We start from the raw sequence: 21,306 nt of genomic DNA, 5'->3' as shown, positions 1-21,306 counted from the left end.
CGATTCATGCTTCTCACATTCCACATTCCTACTTTATGCCTTCTGAAGCTTTGGAGTTTCCCTTGACATCTGAACGTATCAGCATTTGAATGTCCTTTTAGCATGACTGGGTCCAGAATCATTACATACAACACCATTTGCACTTGTCCTTTAATCTTCCCCTTTAAGAGAGAGAGAATGTGTGACTAATAACAATAATAAACTAATAAATTTATAATTGCATAAACTGTTCTGAACTAGAGTCTGTTTCAGGTGGTTTGTGTAGTACAGACAACTTAAACTGATAACCTTATTCCATAATAAATTTGTTCATCTCTATGCTGTCACAAGATTCTACTTTTGGGACAGAAAGAGACACTGCTCTTATAGGGATGAGAGATTCTATACATATAAAAGAAGAGATCACCCTAATTTCTACAATAGATGGCAGACTTTCTATAACATTTGGAAGGGAGGCCTGTGTGGCAAATATGTGACAAAGATTATCCTGGGAGCACATGATAATATGCCATAACTGGCACATGAATGACTGTACAGGGACATTTAGTTTAAAATATATTTATACTGTCTTGCAAAGCTTTCTCAGAGCAGAACTTACTACTGGTTCCTTAGCATTACAAATGTTTTAAATCATCATTGCTATTGTAGAAAGTAAAGAAGAGGAAATAATAATGTGATTATTTCTTCCTTTCCCACCACTTACTCATGTAAGGTTCTTATTCATGTATGGTGCACATGCAATAATGTGTCTTATGTTGTATAAAGTACAAGATTTCACCAAATATTGGCAATATTTTAATTGTTTTAACAGTATATGCTGAGTTCTCAATTTTGTCCTGGTGCTAAATGATTTTATTCTGGGCTGAGAAAGGTCTTGTGTTCAGAATAATGAATTTCTACTATTATTGCTTGCTACCCACCAACTTAACACCAGTGCTATATGCTGGTATTTACTTATATGCTATAAGACAGTCAAGTGCTCTTTCTCATTGTTATGAGTTTCCAGGCTATAACAGATCAACAAAGATGAGGTGGGGAAAGGTCAGAGACTGGCAATTATTGTAACTGATGTGGATGTGAGAGTTTGGATAGTAATAAAGAAGGGTGTAAGATGAAGCTAGGATCAATCAGAATTGCACTTTTCTTTTGACTCTTACATACAACAAGGGATAGAGATCTAAGGATAGTTGGATGTGAGCAGTTCCAACTTATGATGCGAAGCAGATATGTGAATTGGACATGCATGTGCTTTTTTGCTGCATATTATAACACTGGACATTTTAATATGTGAGTTCTATGTGCATCTTGCTGCAGGAGAAAATACTTTCCTTTTACATATACATTTTTTTCTTTCTGCCTTTCCTTTTTGCCCATGCACTATTAAGGTAAATTGTAGCAATGGTAATATACCATAATAATAACACTAATGTAAAAACATGAACTATTTGCATATCATTTTTGGGCCATTTTTGCATTGTGGCTTTCTTCAGACAAATTAATACAGTTAGCCATCCATATCCATGGAGTGAACCAGCCACAGCTTCAAAATATTTTTAAAAAATAGTTAAAAATACAAATAAAAACCCAGACCTTGATTTTCCCATTTTATGTAAGGAACACCATTTTACTACAACATTGTATATAATGGGACTTGAGTTTCTACATATTTTTATGCAGGGGTGTGTGGGTCCTGGAGACAAACCCCATCAGATACCAAAGAGTCCACTGCATATGAATGAATGAACTGAAATATTTCTCTGAAGGCGTGAGCCACAGATGAACGTGTAGCATCAGGAATAAACTCTTCTAGAACATGGCCACATAGCCCGAAAAACCCACAAAGAACTGAAATGTGCTTACCTACTCTCCTAGGCAGTGGCTATAATGCAGAACCTGGCATACTATGTTATACTTGGCTATACTAAACTATCTTATATGGTAGGACACAGCATGTTAAGTTGGAGCACTGCCACTTGTTCCATGCATAAGCTTGGCAGCTTGATTATTAGTCTTTCTGTTTTCTTCATATGGAAATTGAAGTCAGCATTCAAAGAAGTGCTTTGGGTATGCCCAAGTGCAGTGATAAATGCATTCTTCCAAACTCTCCTGCCCATTATTAGTCAGGATAGAGCCTCTTAGGATATCACAAACTGCTTTTAAAAGTTTCTATTGCAAAACTGGCTTTCTATATAGGAATATACAGGAATATATGAAACTACGTAATGGATGATCTAGCATGAGTTGACTGCCAGCAGCTTTTCAGAATTTTAGACAATAATCCTTCCCCTGATGTGTCAGTGACTGAGCAAACCTTCCAGCCTTTTGCATGGAAAGCCTGATCCTGGCCACTAAGCTTTGCATGCATAGTAATGAGTAGCCAGGTAATGAGTGGCCAAGGGCTGCTGTTTGAAGAGAGCAAGACCCAGGCTCCTTGGGTGTGCAGAACTATACTTTTCTTTGGGTCCTAGGTTATTTTTGTTCTGGTATTATGAAAAATAAGTACAGTAATTAATGTCAGCTGCACAGAACACCATTGCTTACATACCTAATTGCATTATTTTTATCTCAGCTGAAGCTCAATGTGAAAATTATGAGATGCTTTATAGATGTTTGGATACATGAATAAAGAGCATCATTTGTGACAAATTGCTGCCATCTCAGCTTCATTCTGCCTCTGACGTTAGTGGAATTCTTGAGAGGTGCTGAAAAATTGGAAGGAAGGAGAGATAGATTACTGTATACTTTGCATCACATCATTCATAAAATGAAAGAAAGGTGTGTGTGTGTGAAGATTACACTAGCAGTGGAAACAAAAACTTGAGGAACAGAAGTTGTATCTCTGAAAGTCTCTGAGCCCAAGAAAATTCAATAGCATGACATGTAGTTCTCTGGATGATAGGAATGCCTGCAGATTTGTGATTAGGAACAACTAACATGGCTTCTTGTTTAGAAAATAAAATCTTTGAGTTGTCAAAGTGTATGTGTATGCTGAAAAAGACTCCTTCTAGTAAATGATTAACCAAGCAAAGGCATGCATGACTACTCAGTACGTCAAACTGGATTCAACATGAATTTTTTCCAGGCATATAAAATGGGGTTACATGTAGCCTGCAAGTTGCATGTAACTCCTGACAGAATGCCCCCCCCCCAATCTGTTAAAACTCTCTTGAAATAGTGCATCTTCCACAGCTGTCTTCCTACCCAGCTCCAGGCAAACTCCATTTCTTTCTATTCTCGCTGTAGTGTAGGAAGTTTCTAGCAGCCTTCATAACCACAGGAGAACTACTGTAATTGCTACCAGATGTCGGTAAAACCTCTGAGGGCAGCAAGATTCCAGTGGTGTTGGTGCTGGTAATCGTGTTTGTCCCAGTATGGTCCCCAAATGCTGAAAAGTTTCCGATCACTCTGGCAGAGGATGGCAGTTAATGTAGAGGGGAGGAATCATGCATTGCTTTTACCAAGAAATATTTCATCTATTTTAAATAACTTTCATGGTCAGTTTTTCCTCTACCCAAACCATTTAAGACTGTAAGTGGACCTCCAGAGAGGAAATGTTTTGTACTGATCCCTTGGTCTCATTTTTGTAGTTGGCAGATGTAGTCTACTGGCTTTCTTGAGATTCCTATGGGATGAAATTAACAAGAAAAGTAGTTTTGCTTTAAAAAGCTTACAGCTCATATGGGAAAATATTCCAGAACAGAGAGAGAAAGAGAGAGAGAACTGGATGATGACACTGCAGATAACAAAATCATCAGTGAATGTGATACACGAGATAACTGTCAGGTCTGCTTTATTATTATTATTATTATTATTATTATTATTATTATTATTATTATTTCTGTTATAATGCTGGCAACAAAGTCTTCTGATTAAGAAAAGTGACACATCTAGCTGGATCAATTGTTTTAGTTTAGGTGAATATGAACATTCTTACCATACCTAACTCTTCAGCAAGTTCAGCAAGACAGACTGCTACCCACGCACTGCCTGCTAAATATTTCTTCACAGATTTCTCATGTTTCTTTTTAAACAATAGTTACCAACAAAATAAAGCTAAAAGATCATACTAATTCTGATTTTCAACACTTGCATTCTAATACAAATGGAATCAATATATAGAGAGAAATAAGAATATCAAGAAATGTGGACATATTAGTTCTCTAGACCATGAATGTCCCTGCAGCTGTAGCTCCTGCCATTCTTCAGCAGCAGCTAGTCTTAGCAGGGATAATGGAAGCGACAGTCCAGCAATATCTGGAGAGACACTAATTGCCCACCCGAGCTGTAGAAGAAGTATCTTCTATAGATTTGGGGTTGAGATTATGTAGAGCTCCAGATACTGGGGGACTACAAGTCCTAGCAGCCCTAGTCAGCATAGTCAGTAGATAGCTGGGAATCACAGTCCAACAGCGTTTGGAGAGCTGCATTTTCCCCACCTCTGCTGTAGCTGCAACTATGGTATCTCACCTAAATATCTGTAAAGATTAAGGAGAACGTCAATCTTCTGTTACCTTCCCTAAAATCTTACGGGAAGCTGGGGGCTGGCTGGCTATGGTACACTGCCAGACTTCTCTCATGTTGTTATTTACTGTTCACATTTTCATCCTCCTCTATGGCCAGGTCTGCTGGGAAATTCTGGGAATTGCAGTCCAAAACAAAGTGAAATTTCCAGCCAGTCTGATTTCCCCATCCACTTAGATCTGTGTGAGGGGAATGGGGGCAGGCGTGTTTCTTATGCCCCATCAATCGTTAGTTGCCAAGTCCTCCACCAGTTGAAGGTAAATGTTAGCACACAGCCCATTTGTGTAGGCTTGTTGCCTGATTCATAACTCAGTCTTTCCTTTAAAATACAAGAACATCTCTGATGGTGACATTTTCCCTCCAACTCTTGAACTGGTCCACAAATGGTGACTGTAGGAGCAGAACTAGTACACCAGACCATAATAAATAAATATATTTGGCACAAGCTAAGGCACAGCAAACTTTACCCTATTCTTTCTCTCCCAAAGGAGTTTTCCCTTTCTTTCCAAAAGACAGAACAAATCCCTCGGTAATTTTAAAGAAAAATGAAGTGAGACCCAAAGAATGGTCTGTTAACACCACATTTTGCAGCATTACTGAAGCCAAGCAGGTCTGGTTCTGATTAGCGATTTGGATGGGAGTCCATTGAAAGCTATATGAATACTTTTAAAAACTCAAAAAGAAAGCCATACATCCTTACCTACCTCCTCCTTCACACTCTTTTTCACATTATAATAATGGATGCATTCCAACTATATCCCTTTTATGTGTAGGGGAGAATTTGTAAATGTTGTTGCATATTGTTCCCATATCATTGCAATTCTGTTGGTAAATTTGCCCAATCTTTTTGTCTAGAATTTAGAAGACACCTGTGTTAAGAGGCTCTGGAATGGTATTCCAGTTTTGTAAGAAGTCTGTTGCTATTGCTGAACTCACTTTTCAACAGCCTTCCCTAAGCAATGAATTGTGGCTGACCTGTACCAACTTCTTGGAGCCAGAATGAATGCTTTTTTCCACCATGAAAATTTATTAACCCTGGCATAAAGCTACTCCTTACTAAATGTTAGACTCTTGCCAAGTTTAAATTCTTTTAACTTTACTTGTGTGATTAGAATAGATTATTTTAAGATGAAGATGGTATTTTTCACTCTCCCAGTAAATGAAACCAGCATAATGTTTTCCAAAATGTTTTTACATAGAAGCTAAGCTTGGGAAACTATATACTTAAATGCTAGAACAGAGTTATAATGAGATCTTTTTGTGACTTTAACAAGTGATTATATTCCAGGAGATTGCTGGTCTGTTATTTCTCATTGCAAACAGGGCTAAAAGACACGGTACAATACTAGAAAATAGCATTTGTTATCTAAAAGTAATCAACTATCCCATTCTAATAAACATATGCTTTCAATTCTCACTGTATCTGATGAGATTTCAAACCAAATTACATTCTTGCTTCTGAAACAGAGAATAGTATTGCTATTGTAGCTGTCCTGGGGCCTCCTCCTGCTTGTACAGAAAGCAGCTGTAGTCTTGCCATTGATTTTAAATAGCATCCAGATCAAGTCTTTAGCATGCTGTTTTTATCACCTTGGCTCTTTACAACCTTCATATTTCATCTCCTCCCTGCCAGCTTTCCAAAATGGCACAGTTCTGAACATGGCACGCTTTTACTTGAATCTTCTTTATTTCTGGCTTAGATTTATAGTCTCCATTTCTCCTTCAGGACCTACTTTTCAGTCTTTGGAGGGGGGCAGAAATCCCCTTCTTTACAACTTACATATTCCTTTCTTTCTCCCATGATGGTCTTACTTTATAATAAGTGTTTTAATTCTAGGAATTAGTAGATCATGGTTGTAATCCTGTGGGTGAACTGTGCTGGTGTAGGTGGGGCAGGAGGAAATCAGCCATGGATACGCCAGGAGAAAAAGTCTGTTCAAGTTGACAAACTTTGTCTGTCTTGCCTCTCTGCCACTGGAAGAATTACAACCACCAGGTACTAACATATTAACAGGATCCCAACCAATGTATTTCTACTTTACTATCCATAAAGAATAATCTGTGTTTTTTCTAGATATTAGGCAAAGATGTAGAATATTGATGAATTTCCCTACTTTCATATGGAATACTGAGCAAAGGCATCCTCCTAATCAATTAGACAGAATTCTGGCAGTAACTAGGTAACCAGGGATGTATCTGCACTGTAGAAATCATGCACTTTGACATTACTTGAATTGCCATGGCTCCATGCTACAGAATCCTGGGATTTGTAGTTTTGTGAGACACCAACACTCTTTGACAGAAAAGTCTGAAGACCTTGTAAAACTAAAATTCCTAGTGTTTCATAGTATGGAGCTACAGCACTTAAAATGTATCAAACTGCATTATTTCTACAGTGTAGATGCACCCCAGGCCTACTTTTTTTTTTAAAGGCCTGCTTTGTTTAAATTACTGTGATGCTGCAAATATTTTCCCCCCATTTGTGTACTATTTGTGCTCAGCTAGCCTAGTTTCCATGAATTGGTTTTTCATACTCTTGACACTTTTGTTAGCAGCAATACCAGCAGCTGTTAAAATGTTTTGAGTCTCCTATGAACTTTCAGACACTCAGAATCCAAGATTATGAAAGTACTGCACACAGAGTTATGCTGAATTCTTGCTTCTCCTTTGTGGTTAGAACCGGCATTCAGGAGTGGCTTAGTGCTGTCTGTAATAGCTGTACATGCTTTGTACATCTGAGTGAGTCAGGAAATGTTTGTTGTGGCGTGGATTTTAGTTGGCACACAATGCTGTGAAATGTCTGGTCCATATCTGTGGCAAAGTTCAGGGTAATCTCTGTGTAATATTGTATGCAACATATGAGCCAGTTTAGTTAAAAAAATGATGGAGGATCTAAATGCTGCTTATAAGTAATTTATGTATTCTTACCTTGTCATATCTGTCATGATAATCTATTGTTAGAATGGGAGTTAAGATAGCTAATATACTGGTGGATCCAAGCTAGTAAAATCGCTGTTCATCACATTAAGTGGACTTGGCTTGATTAACTGGAACTAAGCACCTTCTGGCCTAGTGAGTTTTACTTCTAAGGAAATTTAGAAGGAACATAATTTCTTGGATGCAAGTCATTGCTGATCAGAAGTGTTAGTCTTGCACTGTTGTCATGTTTTTAAAAGGTTGTGCATATGTGTGGATAATAAGAGCCAGTGGGAACTTACCATGGCCACTGATGGGCCACTGTGTAAGCAAAATACTAGATTAGATAGACCATTGGTCTGATTCAGTCTGCTTCTTCTTATGTCCATACGTATTATATCATGGCTAGGACACTAGACTTTAGTGGAGGAGACTCAAGTCTCTAGTCAGAAATGAAGCTTAGTGGTTTTGTTTCATAGGTCAATTGTTCCCTCTCGACTTTTTCAGAGTAAAGGGTGGTTATAAAATGCTGTTGTGAGCTCTTTGTAGGAAAAGCAGGATGAAAGTAGAAGAAATGTAAAGCAATAATGTTGGATGTTTTGATTCTAAGAGTAAAGAGAAAACATTTTAAATCCTGAAACTGTTGCGCCTTGGAAAAGAAAGGGGTGCAGTGTTTTTTGGAGAGGTGTATTACTTTAGTAGGCATTCATTAGAATGACATCGTACACACACAGCTATAGCAAAGTACCATCTGAGGCAAAATGTAGGCCTGTGACTCTAACATCATCATTTTTCTTCTCCTGTATTTTTAATATATTTGCCTGATGAAAAATCTAGCAAAGCTTTGAAAACTTGCATGATGTATTTTGTTTTTTAGTTGGTGCGATAAAGGTATCACTGTTTTATGGATTTTGGTGTAGATATAGTGATGCTTGGAGTTACTTTGGCTTATCCCAACTGTGGTTTTAAAGTCTTTAGAAGCCTGCAAAAACTAGTTTACTGAAAGGCCATGAACTTTATCACACCAGCCTGGTAAGATGCCATAACTGCATTAGTGTAGAAAATGCAAACATATTGGTTTGGGGACAGTCATTTTGTACATCTGTTCAAAAGTGCCATGGTGCTACTATAGTCCTGGGCTCTATCTTCCACACACCGTTTTTCATAATCTGGTCTTCTTGTCTTATGCCCTTCCTAGCATGTCTTTTTTAATTTTAATTTAAAAAGAAAACAAAACACAAATTTCAGTTGTGCAGTTTTAGCAATTGATTAAGTAAAGAAAAAAGAAAAGAAAAATGAATATAAAAACAGCCTGTTTTGGAATATTTGTGGGGAGGAAGAATAGCATAACCACACCAATTTTCACCACGTATCTGCCTGTATATCGGAACTGCAGTAGGAGGACTTATGACAGGCGAATCAGTAGTGGAAAAGCATTGCAATTGAGAAACATTGACAGGTTTTGCCTGTTAATAAAAAGGAATGCTCCAAGAACAGATGGAAGATGAAGCAGCTACAAGTCAGACACTGCATCATGTGAGAAGGTACTGCCACAGATACTGCTACTATCCTGCTGTAATTCCACTTTGGTAGCCTCATATGATAAAGTCTCATGCCATGGCATATTGAAAATAATTATTTTAAATTAGGCAATGATAGATTTTCAGTATCATCTTCAGCTGTCTGGAAAGTAATTGTTTGTACAAAGCCTTGGACTAAATATATTGGTATATTCTATATATGAGATATCACATTTCAGTAAAGTCACAAAATCCTCATCTTCTGTTAGTTCCTCTGACTAACTAAGCCATCTTATTAACACATAGCATCTATAGTCTGTCACTGTCTGTTTCTTTCACCATGGATGCCAGATGGCTTGCTGGCAATTTAGTTTAGGCAAGTGAATAATCTACATGGCATGAGTCACACTATGGCCCCAGAAGGACATTTTAGTGAAAGAGTGAATACTCCCCTTTGTGTGTAAAATGCTGTTAATGGCTTGTTTAGTGACATATATTTCAACAACATTGCTTTTTAGTCTTTATGTCAAGAAGCACTAAGATGCTCCCATTTGCAGAGATGCTGGCACTCCTGCTAATTCTGTCTCTGGCACTTTCACTCTCAGTTATGATATAGATCTATGCAAAGATAATAAATGAGGTCTCAGGTTTTTAATACATTTCTCTGATGCATCTTTTTAAAGCAACTGCATGAACAGGGTGAAGGAAAACACGAAGTCAGATCCTTCGCTTTGTAAATATTGTGGGAGACTCCCAAACTCTGTCTTCCCTTTGTGAATAGGAATACAGGATTAAAGCTTGATCTTGCATCACAAGTAACTGTGGGTTAAAATGTAAAATGGTATATAAATGCCAAAGAACATTTATGTAAAGCATATTGTGAAAAAAGATCATGAACATTACTTAACAGACCTAGTTCTTTGGTGATAAATCTGTTTGTACAACTTGAGTATGTGGATGAACCCATAGGATTATATGAATAAAAATAAATGCTCCTCCATACAAAAATCAAGCAAACATTCATGTATGTAGAAGACTAGATGTAAGGGGAAATTCTCACCTATATCTGACATACTAGTTTTCTGTGAATTCCTGTCCATTTGTTTTTGGTACTGTGGAACAATCCAGTCCCACAATCCTTCACCAACAGTTTCAAGTGATATGGATTTGACACAGTGAAAAGAAATGGCCACAGAATCTCAGGCACACTTGGATGCTGAGTCTCATGCTCTTTCACAAGTTTATGCACATCCATGCTTGAGACAAACTCACATCACAGACCTTTACAATTTGCCAGAAACAGGAAAAAAGAGGGTTAAATGCCTTGCCTTATTTAAGTGTTGTTTTTGCTCTCTTTTTTGCAATTTTGTCATCTGTGGCTTTTCTTATTTCAGTAGCAGGTCACTGGTAGCCAGAGATACTAGATTGTCTCCCATAGTAGCTAGATTGCACAAAATGTGAAAATGATAAGGAAAAATATCCATTGTACCAATTTATTGGGTTTTCACAGTTATAGTGGATTCGAATGGAGAATTGAATTAGGCAATGGTTGAATTAATGTGAAGTCACTCTATACCAATGTTTTACAGCTGCCTGCATAGAATTTTGAATTCACCTATCTAAATACCTTATTGCTTTAGGGAAATTTGCTTCACATGAAGAGGCCTGATCATAGGCTAATTTATACTACCCTTTTATTTTTACCTCCATTTCGATTATGCTGCATTCATTTGCAATGAGAAATTTCTTGCCCATAAATGAATTCCTTTAAATTCAATTTTAGCATGCCCTTTCCTCCAAGAAAATCAGAGTGGTATATGCAATTTTGCTCTATCCCCTTATTATCACCTCAACTCTGGGAAGCAGGTAAGGCTGAGCAGTAATGACTGCATCATTTCTAGTCCAACAACAACGTGCTACTTAGGCGGGTTACAAACCGCCATTAAAATACGGACTCAGTCTGTACTAGGGTTAGGAAGGTGTGGTGCTTCCGCACCCCCCTAACCCTAGTATGGACTCCGTACAAAATGGCGGCTCCCCTTCCACAAGGGGGCCGCCATGACGACGTCATGACCGCGCCGCCTCTACATGGGGCGGCGCGGACGTGACGTCGTCGGTCCGTGCCAGGGCGCCTAGGGCGCCCTTTCCGCGGACCAGGAAGGAGCTCTGTTTCAGAGCTCCTTCCTGGTTTGCGGCGGCACTTTGCTTTGCTGGGCGCAGCCTTCAGACAGCTGCGCCCAGCGAAGCAATGGAGAAAGGAGCCAAGCGGCCCCTTTCTCCTTCTCCCCGCCGCCGCGGGGTGTCCTTGGGGCTTGAAGCCCCAGGGACACCCCTTTTCAGGCTGCGGGGAAGCGGCATTTTGCTGCTTCCCCGCAGCCTGAAAAGTGGCGGATCGGGGCCTCAGCGGCTGCCGTTCTAGCAGCTGAGGCCCCGATACACCGGGGGAAGGGGCTGGTGCAGCCCGCCCCAAATGGGCGGTCTATAACCCGCCTTAACCTCTCTAGCCAAGTGAGGCCAGGTGCTAGCATTTTCACAACCCTATGATTTAATATGATTTGAAGACAGGAGGGTTTTTTCATACACTCTTGCTCCTCAGTGTAAGTCTAGCACATAAAACATGGAAACCCACATTACTTATCTTAAAAGGAAGATGTTAGCCTTGACAGTTATGGGGACCAGTTGTAAAATAAATAAAAAAAATGAGAAGGCAGTTTCTGCTTACCATTATAATTAACACACTTAGAACTTTCAATATTCCAACCTCTTTTCAAATGGTTAATCTTTACAATTTGTAGATCATCATACCCATGTTTATAGATTATGGAAATTTCTCAGAAGTTGTACTGACAAGAGCTTTACCTGCCTCAGTCTCTGAGATGGGATTTAAACCCTGAATTCCTAAACCCAAACCGAACAGCATCGACTAAGCCACACGATGTTTTGTGTTTTAAATATTCCAAAATGAAAACCTTAGCAACTTGATAACTACCCCAAGAATTACTATTGTCATATTGAGGAGGGAGCAAGCTTGTTTTCTGCTGTCCAGAAAACAGGACACGGAGCAATGGATGAAAGCTACAGGGAAAGAGATTCCACCTCAACATTAGGAGGAACTTCCTGACAGTAAGGGCTGTTCGACAGCGGAACACACTCCCTCAGAGTGCAGTGGAATCTCTCTCCTTGGAGGTCTTTAAGCAGAGGCTGGATGGACATCTGTCGGAGATGCTTTGAGAGTTCCTGCATGGCAGGGGGTTGGACTGGATGGCCCTTGTGGTCTCTTCCAACTATATGATTCTACTATTTAAGAATTGTTGGCATTGCAAGGCAGATTTGGAATACAATGATGTCTGAATCGTAGCTTGTTTTTGATATGTTCGTATTTTGTGTCCTAGGATAATTCATGCCTACGTAACATAAACAGACTCAGCTACTCCAGCAAGGCTCTTAATGCAAGTATATGGCCTGTGGGCGGACCACATGGACCGTGGGGATGAAGCACAGCTGTGTTTATCTGTGAAACAAGATTTTAGGGGAGATTTAGTCAAGCCTTGGAAGGATTTTCCCCCCCGCAAATAAAATAAAATAATTCAGGTTAGTTTTCAAAGTAGTTACTAATAATGTCAAACGAAAAAGCTTTACAAGTTAATATATGAGCCTAAATGCTCTACTTTTGTTTTAAATCCTTCTTCTAAACTTATTTCTTCTGGCTTTCTATTTCTAATCTCCAAGCTGGTGCCATCTGTTTACTTGCTCACACCTAATCACATTAAAACCAAAATAAAATATAATTTGAAATGGGTTTTAAAAAAGAGAGGCGAGGGGGGAAAGTGCCACCATACTTTTTTTTGTTTCTTCTCAGCAAATAATTGCTATTTCCTCCCCCTTCTTCATGCATGGGATCAGCAACATGTCGCAGCTCCCAGTTTTGATGTTCACAGAAACCTCTTGCCCCATCCATTCAAAAAATTGAGATTTTAAATTTTAAAAAGTGCTTCCCTGCACAGTTGAAAAAGAGTTCCAGTGCTTCCTACCCGAAGAAAAGAGAGATCTTCTTCTTCCCAGATTGCCTATGCCAGTGATGGTGAACCTTTTACAGACCGAGTGTCCAAATTGCAACCTAGACCCCACTTATTTCTTGCAAAGTGCCATGTCCCTCTGGCTTTCTAGTAAGAAACTCTGACAAACTCTGTGCTAGGGCGACAGCATGTGTGCCCACAGAGAGGGCTCTGAGTGCCACCTCTGGCATGTGTGCCATGGGTTCGCCATCACTGGCCTATGCATTCCTTTTCAGAGAGCAAAGGAAGAGAGCAGAACAGCTATAACCTTAAAGAGCACAGTTTGGGGACGACTGGCAGGCGATGCTGTTCTCTCAGCAACACTAATTTGGCTTTTGTAGGTTGAATAAACAAGCACCATCTTGTTTGGTACCTCAGGCAGAAAGATGTCTTGAACCAGGTACGCTTCTTCACCTAAAAGCCATATGAGGATCCAGCTTCCACCGTGAAGCTATTCCTTTACTAGAAAATTTAAAGTTTAAACGCGCAATCGTCTGAAGAAACAGCTGAGAAAAAAAACCCCATAAACATGACAGCTATAATTTTCCTTAAAATGGCAACCTGGCAAGCTCTCAGTAAAGAGATGCTGTAGATTTTTCTAGTTCAAGTATAATTTATTTAATGTATGCCCAACTTTGCTCCTGTCACGGGACCCAAAGCAACTAGTAAAAGGGTGAGAAAGACGTAATGCTATCATCCTGAAGCCCAGAAATGACCTGGAATGCCTTTTAGACCAGGAAACCTCATCTGGGCTGCATCCGCACTGCAGAAATAATCTGGTTTGACACCATTTTAACTGCCACAGCTCAATGATATGGAATTCTGGGAACTGTAGTTTGTTGCAGCACAAACTACAATTCCCAGAATTCCATTGCATTGAGCCATGGCAGTTAAAGTGGTGTCAAGCTGGATTATTTCTGCAGTGTGGCTGCAGCCTTGGGAATGCCTATGGATCACTTGGTATCTTCCTGACATTTCTCCAAGGGGCTTATGACTGACTGTGTAGGTGGATCTGAGCATTTTCATCAGGGCTTGATTCTCCATTTGAGCATAAAAACCCACTGGGTCACCTTGGGCACGCCACACTCTCTCAGCCTCAGAGGATGGCAATGGTATTTGTCCCATAGGGAAACATAAGGGAATACTTGCCCATAGGGAAACCATGTGTGTCCATGGGGAAATATAGGGGAATACTTGCCCATAGAGAAACCATATTTGACCTTAGGGAAACGGAATACTTGCCCATAGGGAAACTCAGGTCAAATATGCCATGTTTCCCTATGAGCAAGTAGCCCTGCCATTTCCTTCGGCCGCCATTGCAGCCCCTGAGGGAGAAGGCGAGGCCCTTGGCCGCCTCTTCCACACAGAGGCCGCGTTTCTGAGGGGAGGCGCCTGGCCCAGAGCCTGGCTCTCTGTCGGTGGGCGGAAGGAGGAGGAGGGAGGGCCTTGGAGGCATAAAGCGCAGCAGCAGCAGCAGGAGGAGCAGGAGGAGCAGGAGGGGGGCTGGTTGGGCGACAGTGACGCAGGCCTCGCCGAGGAGGAGGAGGAGGAGGAGGAGGAGAGGCAGGCGTCGCTGGGGCTCCCTTGAAGGCGGTAAGCGCCCTTCTTTCCTTCCCATCTCGCCCTCATATTCCCCTCCATTACATTATTATTGTTGTTGTTGTTGTTGTTATTATTATCTTCCCCCCACCCCACACACACTGGAGATATAACCCGGTTGAGAGCGCTTTTAAGTCTTGGTCTGGCTCTTTGCTATGGAATTCTGGGAGTTGGAATTTGTTGTGGGCCCAGAGCAGAGCTCCTCTCTGGGCCCCACAACAAACTCCAACTCCCAGAATTCCATAGCAAAGAGCCAGCCAACAAGTTAAAGCGCTTCCAAACCGGGTTATTTTTCCAGCGTGGATTCATATTTGAGCCCTCTCCCCTTTAGTCTTCAATGTCTCTTTTTCCCTTCCTTGCCCTCTATGTATATTATTTGCCCTTCCTTAGAATCAGGGCAGTTTTCATGATAGATTCCCCACTTCTCTGTATATTATTACTATTCTCTGTTCATAATTGGTCTTTTAGTCTCTCTCGCTCCCTTCCTGCTCTATAGGAAAGAAAAAAGAAATGTGGGGTCCTTTTTAGTTTTGGGCTCCCTCCCTTTTTTCTTTCCTAAGCCCCTTCCTTCTCTTTTCTTATACTTCTTTACCTGTTAGTCCTAATTCCTTTTGACCCCTTCCAGTCCTATGTTAAGATTTACCCATCCATAGATGATCATGATGATGATGATGATGATATTTCTTCTCCTTTCTTCTCTCTTCATAACATCTCAGTCTTAATTTCTCTTGTTCCCTTCCCATCCTGTGTTAAGATTCACCCATCCTTAGAGATGTGGGAGTTTTGCTTAAGATCCCCCTCTCCCCCTTCCTTCTCTATTCTTAATTCTCCTCTTTACTCCTTATTCTTAATTTCTCTTGCTCCCTTTGTTAAGGTTTACTCTTCCTTACAGGTGGTGAAGTTTTGTTCTAGACCCCTCTTTTCTTCTCCTCCTCTCTTCTTTACCACATAGTTTTCTTTTCTCTTGATCCCTTCCCATCCTATGTTAACATTTTTAACTCTCTGATCATCCTTTTGCATCCTTTCTCAGAAGTAAGTCCTGTTTAGTTCACATTCAGGGCAGACAGGATTGTAACCCCAAGCACTTGCAGCCCAGCTGGGTTTCCCTTTCTCTGCATCTTCTGTCTATTCTTGTAGATGGCAGTCATATCGGTGTCTATAGACCTAGGAGCTTGAATGCCTCAAGACTGAGGTGTGCAGGTAGATTTGTGAAAATGGGGGTATCTGTAATCGCCTTTTATTTCTTTTTCATAGTACCTGTCGTAGTTAGAATGACTTTATACATCTGATTATTTGGGGGGGGGGGGGCTTATGATGTCTCCTAATGTTCAGATTTCCCAACCTGTTCTCCCCAGAGACTACAAGTTATTTTGAGGAAGGGTTTTTTGTTTGTTTGTAATAATGCATCTTCTCTAGCACTGTAGACCACTTGCCATTATAAAGTATGCTGCTTTTATTAACTGCAAAACATTTACCAGTTCAGGAAAATGTTATAATTATATATACATATGAGTATGTAGGCCTAGATAAAGCCATTTTTAAAGAAAGAGGCTTCTCTCACTTTCTGGAAATAATCCCAAGTGCCAGTTTTTGGATTGCAAGTGATTTTTCTCATGTTACAGAGCACAGAAAAAATTTAGATGATGAAATGAGTTTGTAGAGAGGAGGTTCAAGAGTTAAATTCCAATGCAGCTGAGGATATAGCTTTGGAAATGAACTCATATCCTGTTGATGAAGAATGTCTGTCAGCCACTAAGTATATGTCTCTCTTGCACTTGTACATGTGTGAATTCTGATTTTTGTGTGCATGTGTTATGTGCCTTCAAGTTCCCTGTTAATGTACATTAACCCCATACATTCTGTAGGGTTTTCTTAGGAAAGGAATACTTAAAAAGTAGTTTTGCCAGTTTCTTCCTCTGAAAAATAGCCTACGGCATCTGGTATTCATTGACAGTCTTCCATCCAAGCACTAACCAGAGCTTAGCTTTCAGGATCATATACATACATACCTCTTATATTTTCCTCCTTCATCTTATTAAGATGCTCTTTAATATTTCTTAGGCTCTTCTTCATAGCAAAGACAAGTTTAAAGACAGAAATGGCATAGATATCTCCCCCTCCATCGACTCAAATGAAAAGCTATGAATTGGCATGCTTTCAGATTGGACTGTTCCTTCCCCCCAACTGTTGAAGTGAATCTTCAAGTTCATAGGCAAAGAGGAACTGCCCTTCTGATTCAGTTGTGAAGACTGCACAGAAGCAAAAGTAAGGTCATTCCAGCCATTACTGCATTCTAGGAAAGTCAAAACCAGCTTTACTTATTTTGTACATTTGTCTTTCGCAACTGTTGCTCAGTGGACACAGTTATAAAATATATCTGAGCCAAATAAATACTGTATTTGGGTTATTGGCCTCTGAAATGATTAGCCCACTGGAATCCTGTTACTCAGAAATGTTGCAATGTTGCTTTTTAAACCTGAAACCTGTGCCCCTTCCAGGAAAATCCCATTGAGCACAGGAATCCAGAGTTTATTTAATTAAGTGTTGTGACTGAACTAAGTGCAGTGACCTAAGGAAAGAAAAGTAACTACTCTCTTAATGAGAGTGAATGTGGGAGAAGTGAGAATCTGTCACTGTCAGAAATAAAAGAAATTGCAGGTGGCCATTAATGGTCATAATTGGTAGGTGCAAGAAAGAAAAGCTACAAATGGAAAGGCAATTTGTCTATTTTCTTCATTCCCCTTAAAGAAGTCTTCCTCATATTCTCTTAGATTGCAAAGAAGTCTTAAGGCCTGCAGTGAAGTTATAAATCTTTTATGAACAGAGCCTACTCTGGGTAATGATAGCTGCTGCTGGAAACATTCTGGATATTTGTGAAGGGGATGAAACTTGTTGTTTTAAAACCCTAACTGCTAATCTCATTCCTTCCAAAAATAGATACAAGAGGGAGACCCTCTTGAGATCCCCCCTCCCATGTTGCTGTACTTAATCCTTTTTGCTTTTGTACTTGCAGCCCAACCAGATGAGGAAGAAGTGTCATGATGTATTCTTATTCAACTTTTCTTGCTTTTTTATTTTTAAAGGAATAGCTGGGTTCTTCACTGGCTTCATTCTTCATTTTCCTTAAATTGCAACAATGCTGAACATTTCTCAGGGTCATCCATTATTTGGGTCTGTTATAAAATTATTTGCAAGGAAGAGGTTATGGTTCATTAAAATGTCAGTTGGTACATGTGGTTGAATGCCTTTTTGTCTGTAACTTTAGTCACTATCCCAGTGTAAGGAGGAAGGCTAGCCACAGGCATGCATTGGTTAAAAATGGTCTAAATGCTGCCTTACTTATTCTTGATTGTGGAACACACTCCTAGAGGGAGCCTGGCTGGCTCCATCCTTGTTCTTCTTCTGGAGGAGGTCAACATGGTTTTCTCTCTGAATTTCGGTTTTTTAAAATGAGCTTTTGTATGTTATTTTGAGATTTTTTTTAAACACAGTTTATTGTGTTTTACTTTGGAGATGCTATTAAGGCAGAAAAAGCTCTAATAAGCACAATAAATGAATAAATAATGCATGTGTGCCTGCGTTTTACATAGTTCCTGCATGTACAAATAAGTACATAACTCTGTCATTTATGTGTTTTTCTGTTAATTTGAATGGCTAAAGGTGTGATCCTTCAAGATTAATGATGTGACAAGTTTGTCCCAAAGTGCCATTATTTTAATTGATGCATTAATTGAATCTGAGGCATGTAAAGCAATTATCATGTCTTCCAAAAGGAAAACATTTGTAATGCCCTTGGGCATTTTTTTTAATCTTTAAGATTTTTTATGGGCACTGCGACTTTGTAAAACTACAGTGACTTTCTAGGTTAATCTCTCATCACCATGGTTTCGCTGCAGAAAAAAAGTCCACTATGATCCAAGCAAAAGCAGTCCTTGTTCCTTTTTGCTTTGTTGCCTTTAATGAGAGCTTTGAATATTCAGGGTTTCTTGTTCTTTAAAGAAGTCCTTCTGGTTATTAACCTTGCTATAACATTGCCTAGTTTTTGTACCTCCATGCTGGTGGTAAAATTGGGAGATTCAATATGGATAACTCCATAGTGCTTTCAGCGCTCTTAGAGTATAATGGCACTACAAATACTCTAAAGCTAGTTACTTTCCTGTAACTCTTTGTTCTTTTAACTTGAATTCTTCTAGAACCTGTATTTTCTTTCATTTGCTCAAGCTTACAGCTTTACATATGTTAAGTGAGAATTGCTTCTGCATAGACCTATCTGTAAAGTCTTTTATGAAGAGAATGTGTCAATTTCTGGACCTAACTTTAAGCTAGATAGGCATGGGATGCTTCTATAAGAATACCAACTTGTAACCATGATAGGTTCCTATATTAACAAATAACAAATGTCTCATGTAGTCCTAGACAATTCCGCAAAACAAAGATATATCAATTTTGCCAGGTTTCTTCCTGGCACTTCATAGGATGAAATGTTCATCCTGTTTGCAATAATAAGAGGCTGTTTTGAATCTTGGATTTGTTGCCACATTACTTCTTTCTTGCCGAGTGTTTTGCTCAAGAAGTTAATATTGCTTCAATTTTCTGTTAATATTGCTTCAATTCCTCGGTGTATTTTCAAAGATGACTTACTGAAGGGTGCAGAAAGAACTGAATAAAGGTCTGGAATCTCCAGTCTAGTGCAAATGCCCATAGATTTCTCCAGTAACAGTGGCCATCCCTCTTTTGGTTTTTTTTTTTTTTTTAATATTTCTTTTAGTGTTTGTTTGGTTTAAAACATTAACTAAAAAGGTGGTATGCTGCAAAGTGCTACCCTATAGCATCGTTCTATTTCTGGGAATGCCTCCGGGGCCCCTCATGGGAAACAGAGACCTTTTAAAAATGTGGATGAATGCATTTCACACTGTATTCTGAAGGGTGCTTAGTTGACAGAAATATGTATGGTGGAAACTGATAGGTATTGTCCTGGTAAGTTAGAAAGGGTGATAGGAGGTAGAGTTGTTTTTTTTTTAAGGGGTTGCCGATTTGAGGCTGTAGATAGCTTCCTCCAAGCATCTGCATTTTGCTTCCTGTGAATTGGGTAATTTTTTAAGGTGGTAGCGGTGGCAGTGGGGTTAATCTCCTTGTATTGGTTTTTTGACTAATTTTTTTTGTCTCAAGCATCTTCAGTTTGCCTTCTGTGAATTGGATTTTATGGGGGGATATTCAAACATTCGTTTTTGTTCTGGAGTTATTTGGCACACTAACAAAATTCCAACTATGCTTATTACTCCCCCCCCCCCAAAGTTGTGAAAGAAAAACACTGAATCCTGTGATGTTATCACTGATTAAATGCTGAAGGACCTCTTTCACATATTTGGGGAGGCAGGAGATTCTGACATGGGAAGAGACATAATCATTTAGAATATCCTGTTTTAAGTACTGAATGTCTGCAATGCTGTAATGTGCTGATTCCAGAATGGAAAAACCAGTAATCTCTTAAAAACAACCCCAACAACCCCATTTTCTCTTTCCAGTGTTTTCTGATAAGATTATTGCCATGGAAAATTATTATTGTTATTATTATTATTAACCTTTATTTATGAAGCGCTGTAAATTTACACAGCGCTGCACATGCAATCTTTTTAGTTAGACGGTTCCCTGCCCTTGGGCTTACAATCTAAAAAGACATGACACAGAAGGAGAAGGGAGTGGTGGAAGGAAAGGGTAAGAGGTCCAGCAGTTCCTCTCTACCTCCAAGGCCTGGACCAAGGCAGATGGACTGGAGGGAGGGCTTGGCTTCATAATGGATGGTTAATCATTTTCCAGAGAAAATACATACTATCAAGTAGGATAATGCATGTACAGTACATAGCAATACAGGAAATGGTTTGATAAACAGGCACCAAAAGAACATCAACTAGTAAGCGACAATTATGCAATGCCTGGGAAGGCTTCTCTGAACAGGATGATTTTCAACTCCATTTTGAAGCTGGTTAAAGAAGTGATGGCTCTTGCTTGTGGGGGAAGAAGGTTCCAGGAGTGAGGGGCAACAAGTGAAAAGGGGTGAATCCGGGATGGGGCAGAGGAAATCCTGGGCTGAGACAGCAGACCTTGACTACCAGAACGGAGGGCCCAAGTGGGAAGGTGAGGAGAAAGAAGGCCAGATAAGTAAGGAGGGGCCAGTCCATGGAGGGCTTTAAATGTCAACAGCAGGAGCTTGTACTGAATGCGGAAAGGGAGGGGGAGCCAGTGAAGGGATGCCAACACAGAAGAGATGTGGTCAGAGCGGTGGGTGGAAGTGATAATGCGTGCAGCTGAATGCTGAACAGAGATTAAAGGACGGAGGTGAGAATGAGGAAGCCCAGCCAGGAGGACGTTACAGTAATCAAGTCGTGAGATCACTAGGGCATGGACCAGGATCTTGGCAATGGAGGTGGAGAGATATGGTCGGATTTTGGCAATATTGTACAAAAAGAATGTAAAAGCCTTGGCTGTGGTCTGGATCTGAGGGATACACAACAGAGAAGAGTCAAAGATAAAACCAAGACCGCGGGCTTGCTGGACTGGTTGAATAGAAATGTTGTCCACAGAGACAGAAAAGGAGAGTTGAAGGGTGGGCTTAGGAGGAAAGACAAGAAGCTCTGTCTTGGACATGTTGAGCTTCAAACGTCGATGGTGCATCCACTGCGAGACAGCTGTGAGGC

The 21,306-nt window shown here is 40.0% G+C and overlaps 1 protein-coding gene across 7 annotated transcripts in view; it reads left to right on the top strand.

Annotated features, from left to right (window-relative positions):
• LDLRAD4 (low density lipoprotein receptor class A domain containing 4) overlaps positions 1–21,306 on the top strand; it is a 330,103-nt gene that overhangs the window by 288,468 nt on the left and 20,329 nt on the right. Inside the window, exon 1 of one of the 7 annotated variants that reach the window (XM_089516978.1) lies at positions 14,518–14,605. The exons of 5 other annotated variants lie outside the window; for them this stretch is intronic. The gene's annotated coding sequence lies outside the window, so the exon portion shown is untranslated. Of the gene's footprint in view, positions 1–14,517; positions 14,606–16,709; positions 16,877–21,306 lie in introns of those variants that run through there. One more of the 7 variants, XM_089516976.1, reaches the window with a different exon arrangement.

Source organism: Sceloporus occidentalis, unplaced genomic scaffold, assembly GCF_023333645.1.
Source record: "Sceloporus occidentalis isolate IW3139 unplaced genomic scaffold, rSceOcc1.0.p SCAF_3, whole genome shotgun sequence".
Classification (NCBI taxonomy): domain Eukaryota; kingdom Metazoa; phylum Chordata; class Lepidosauria; order Squamata; family Phrynosomatidae; genus Sceloporus; species Sceloporus occidentalis.
Note: the sequence above shows the minus strand (reverse complement) of the source record. Positions and strands in the feature narration are given on the sequence as shown.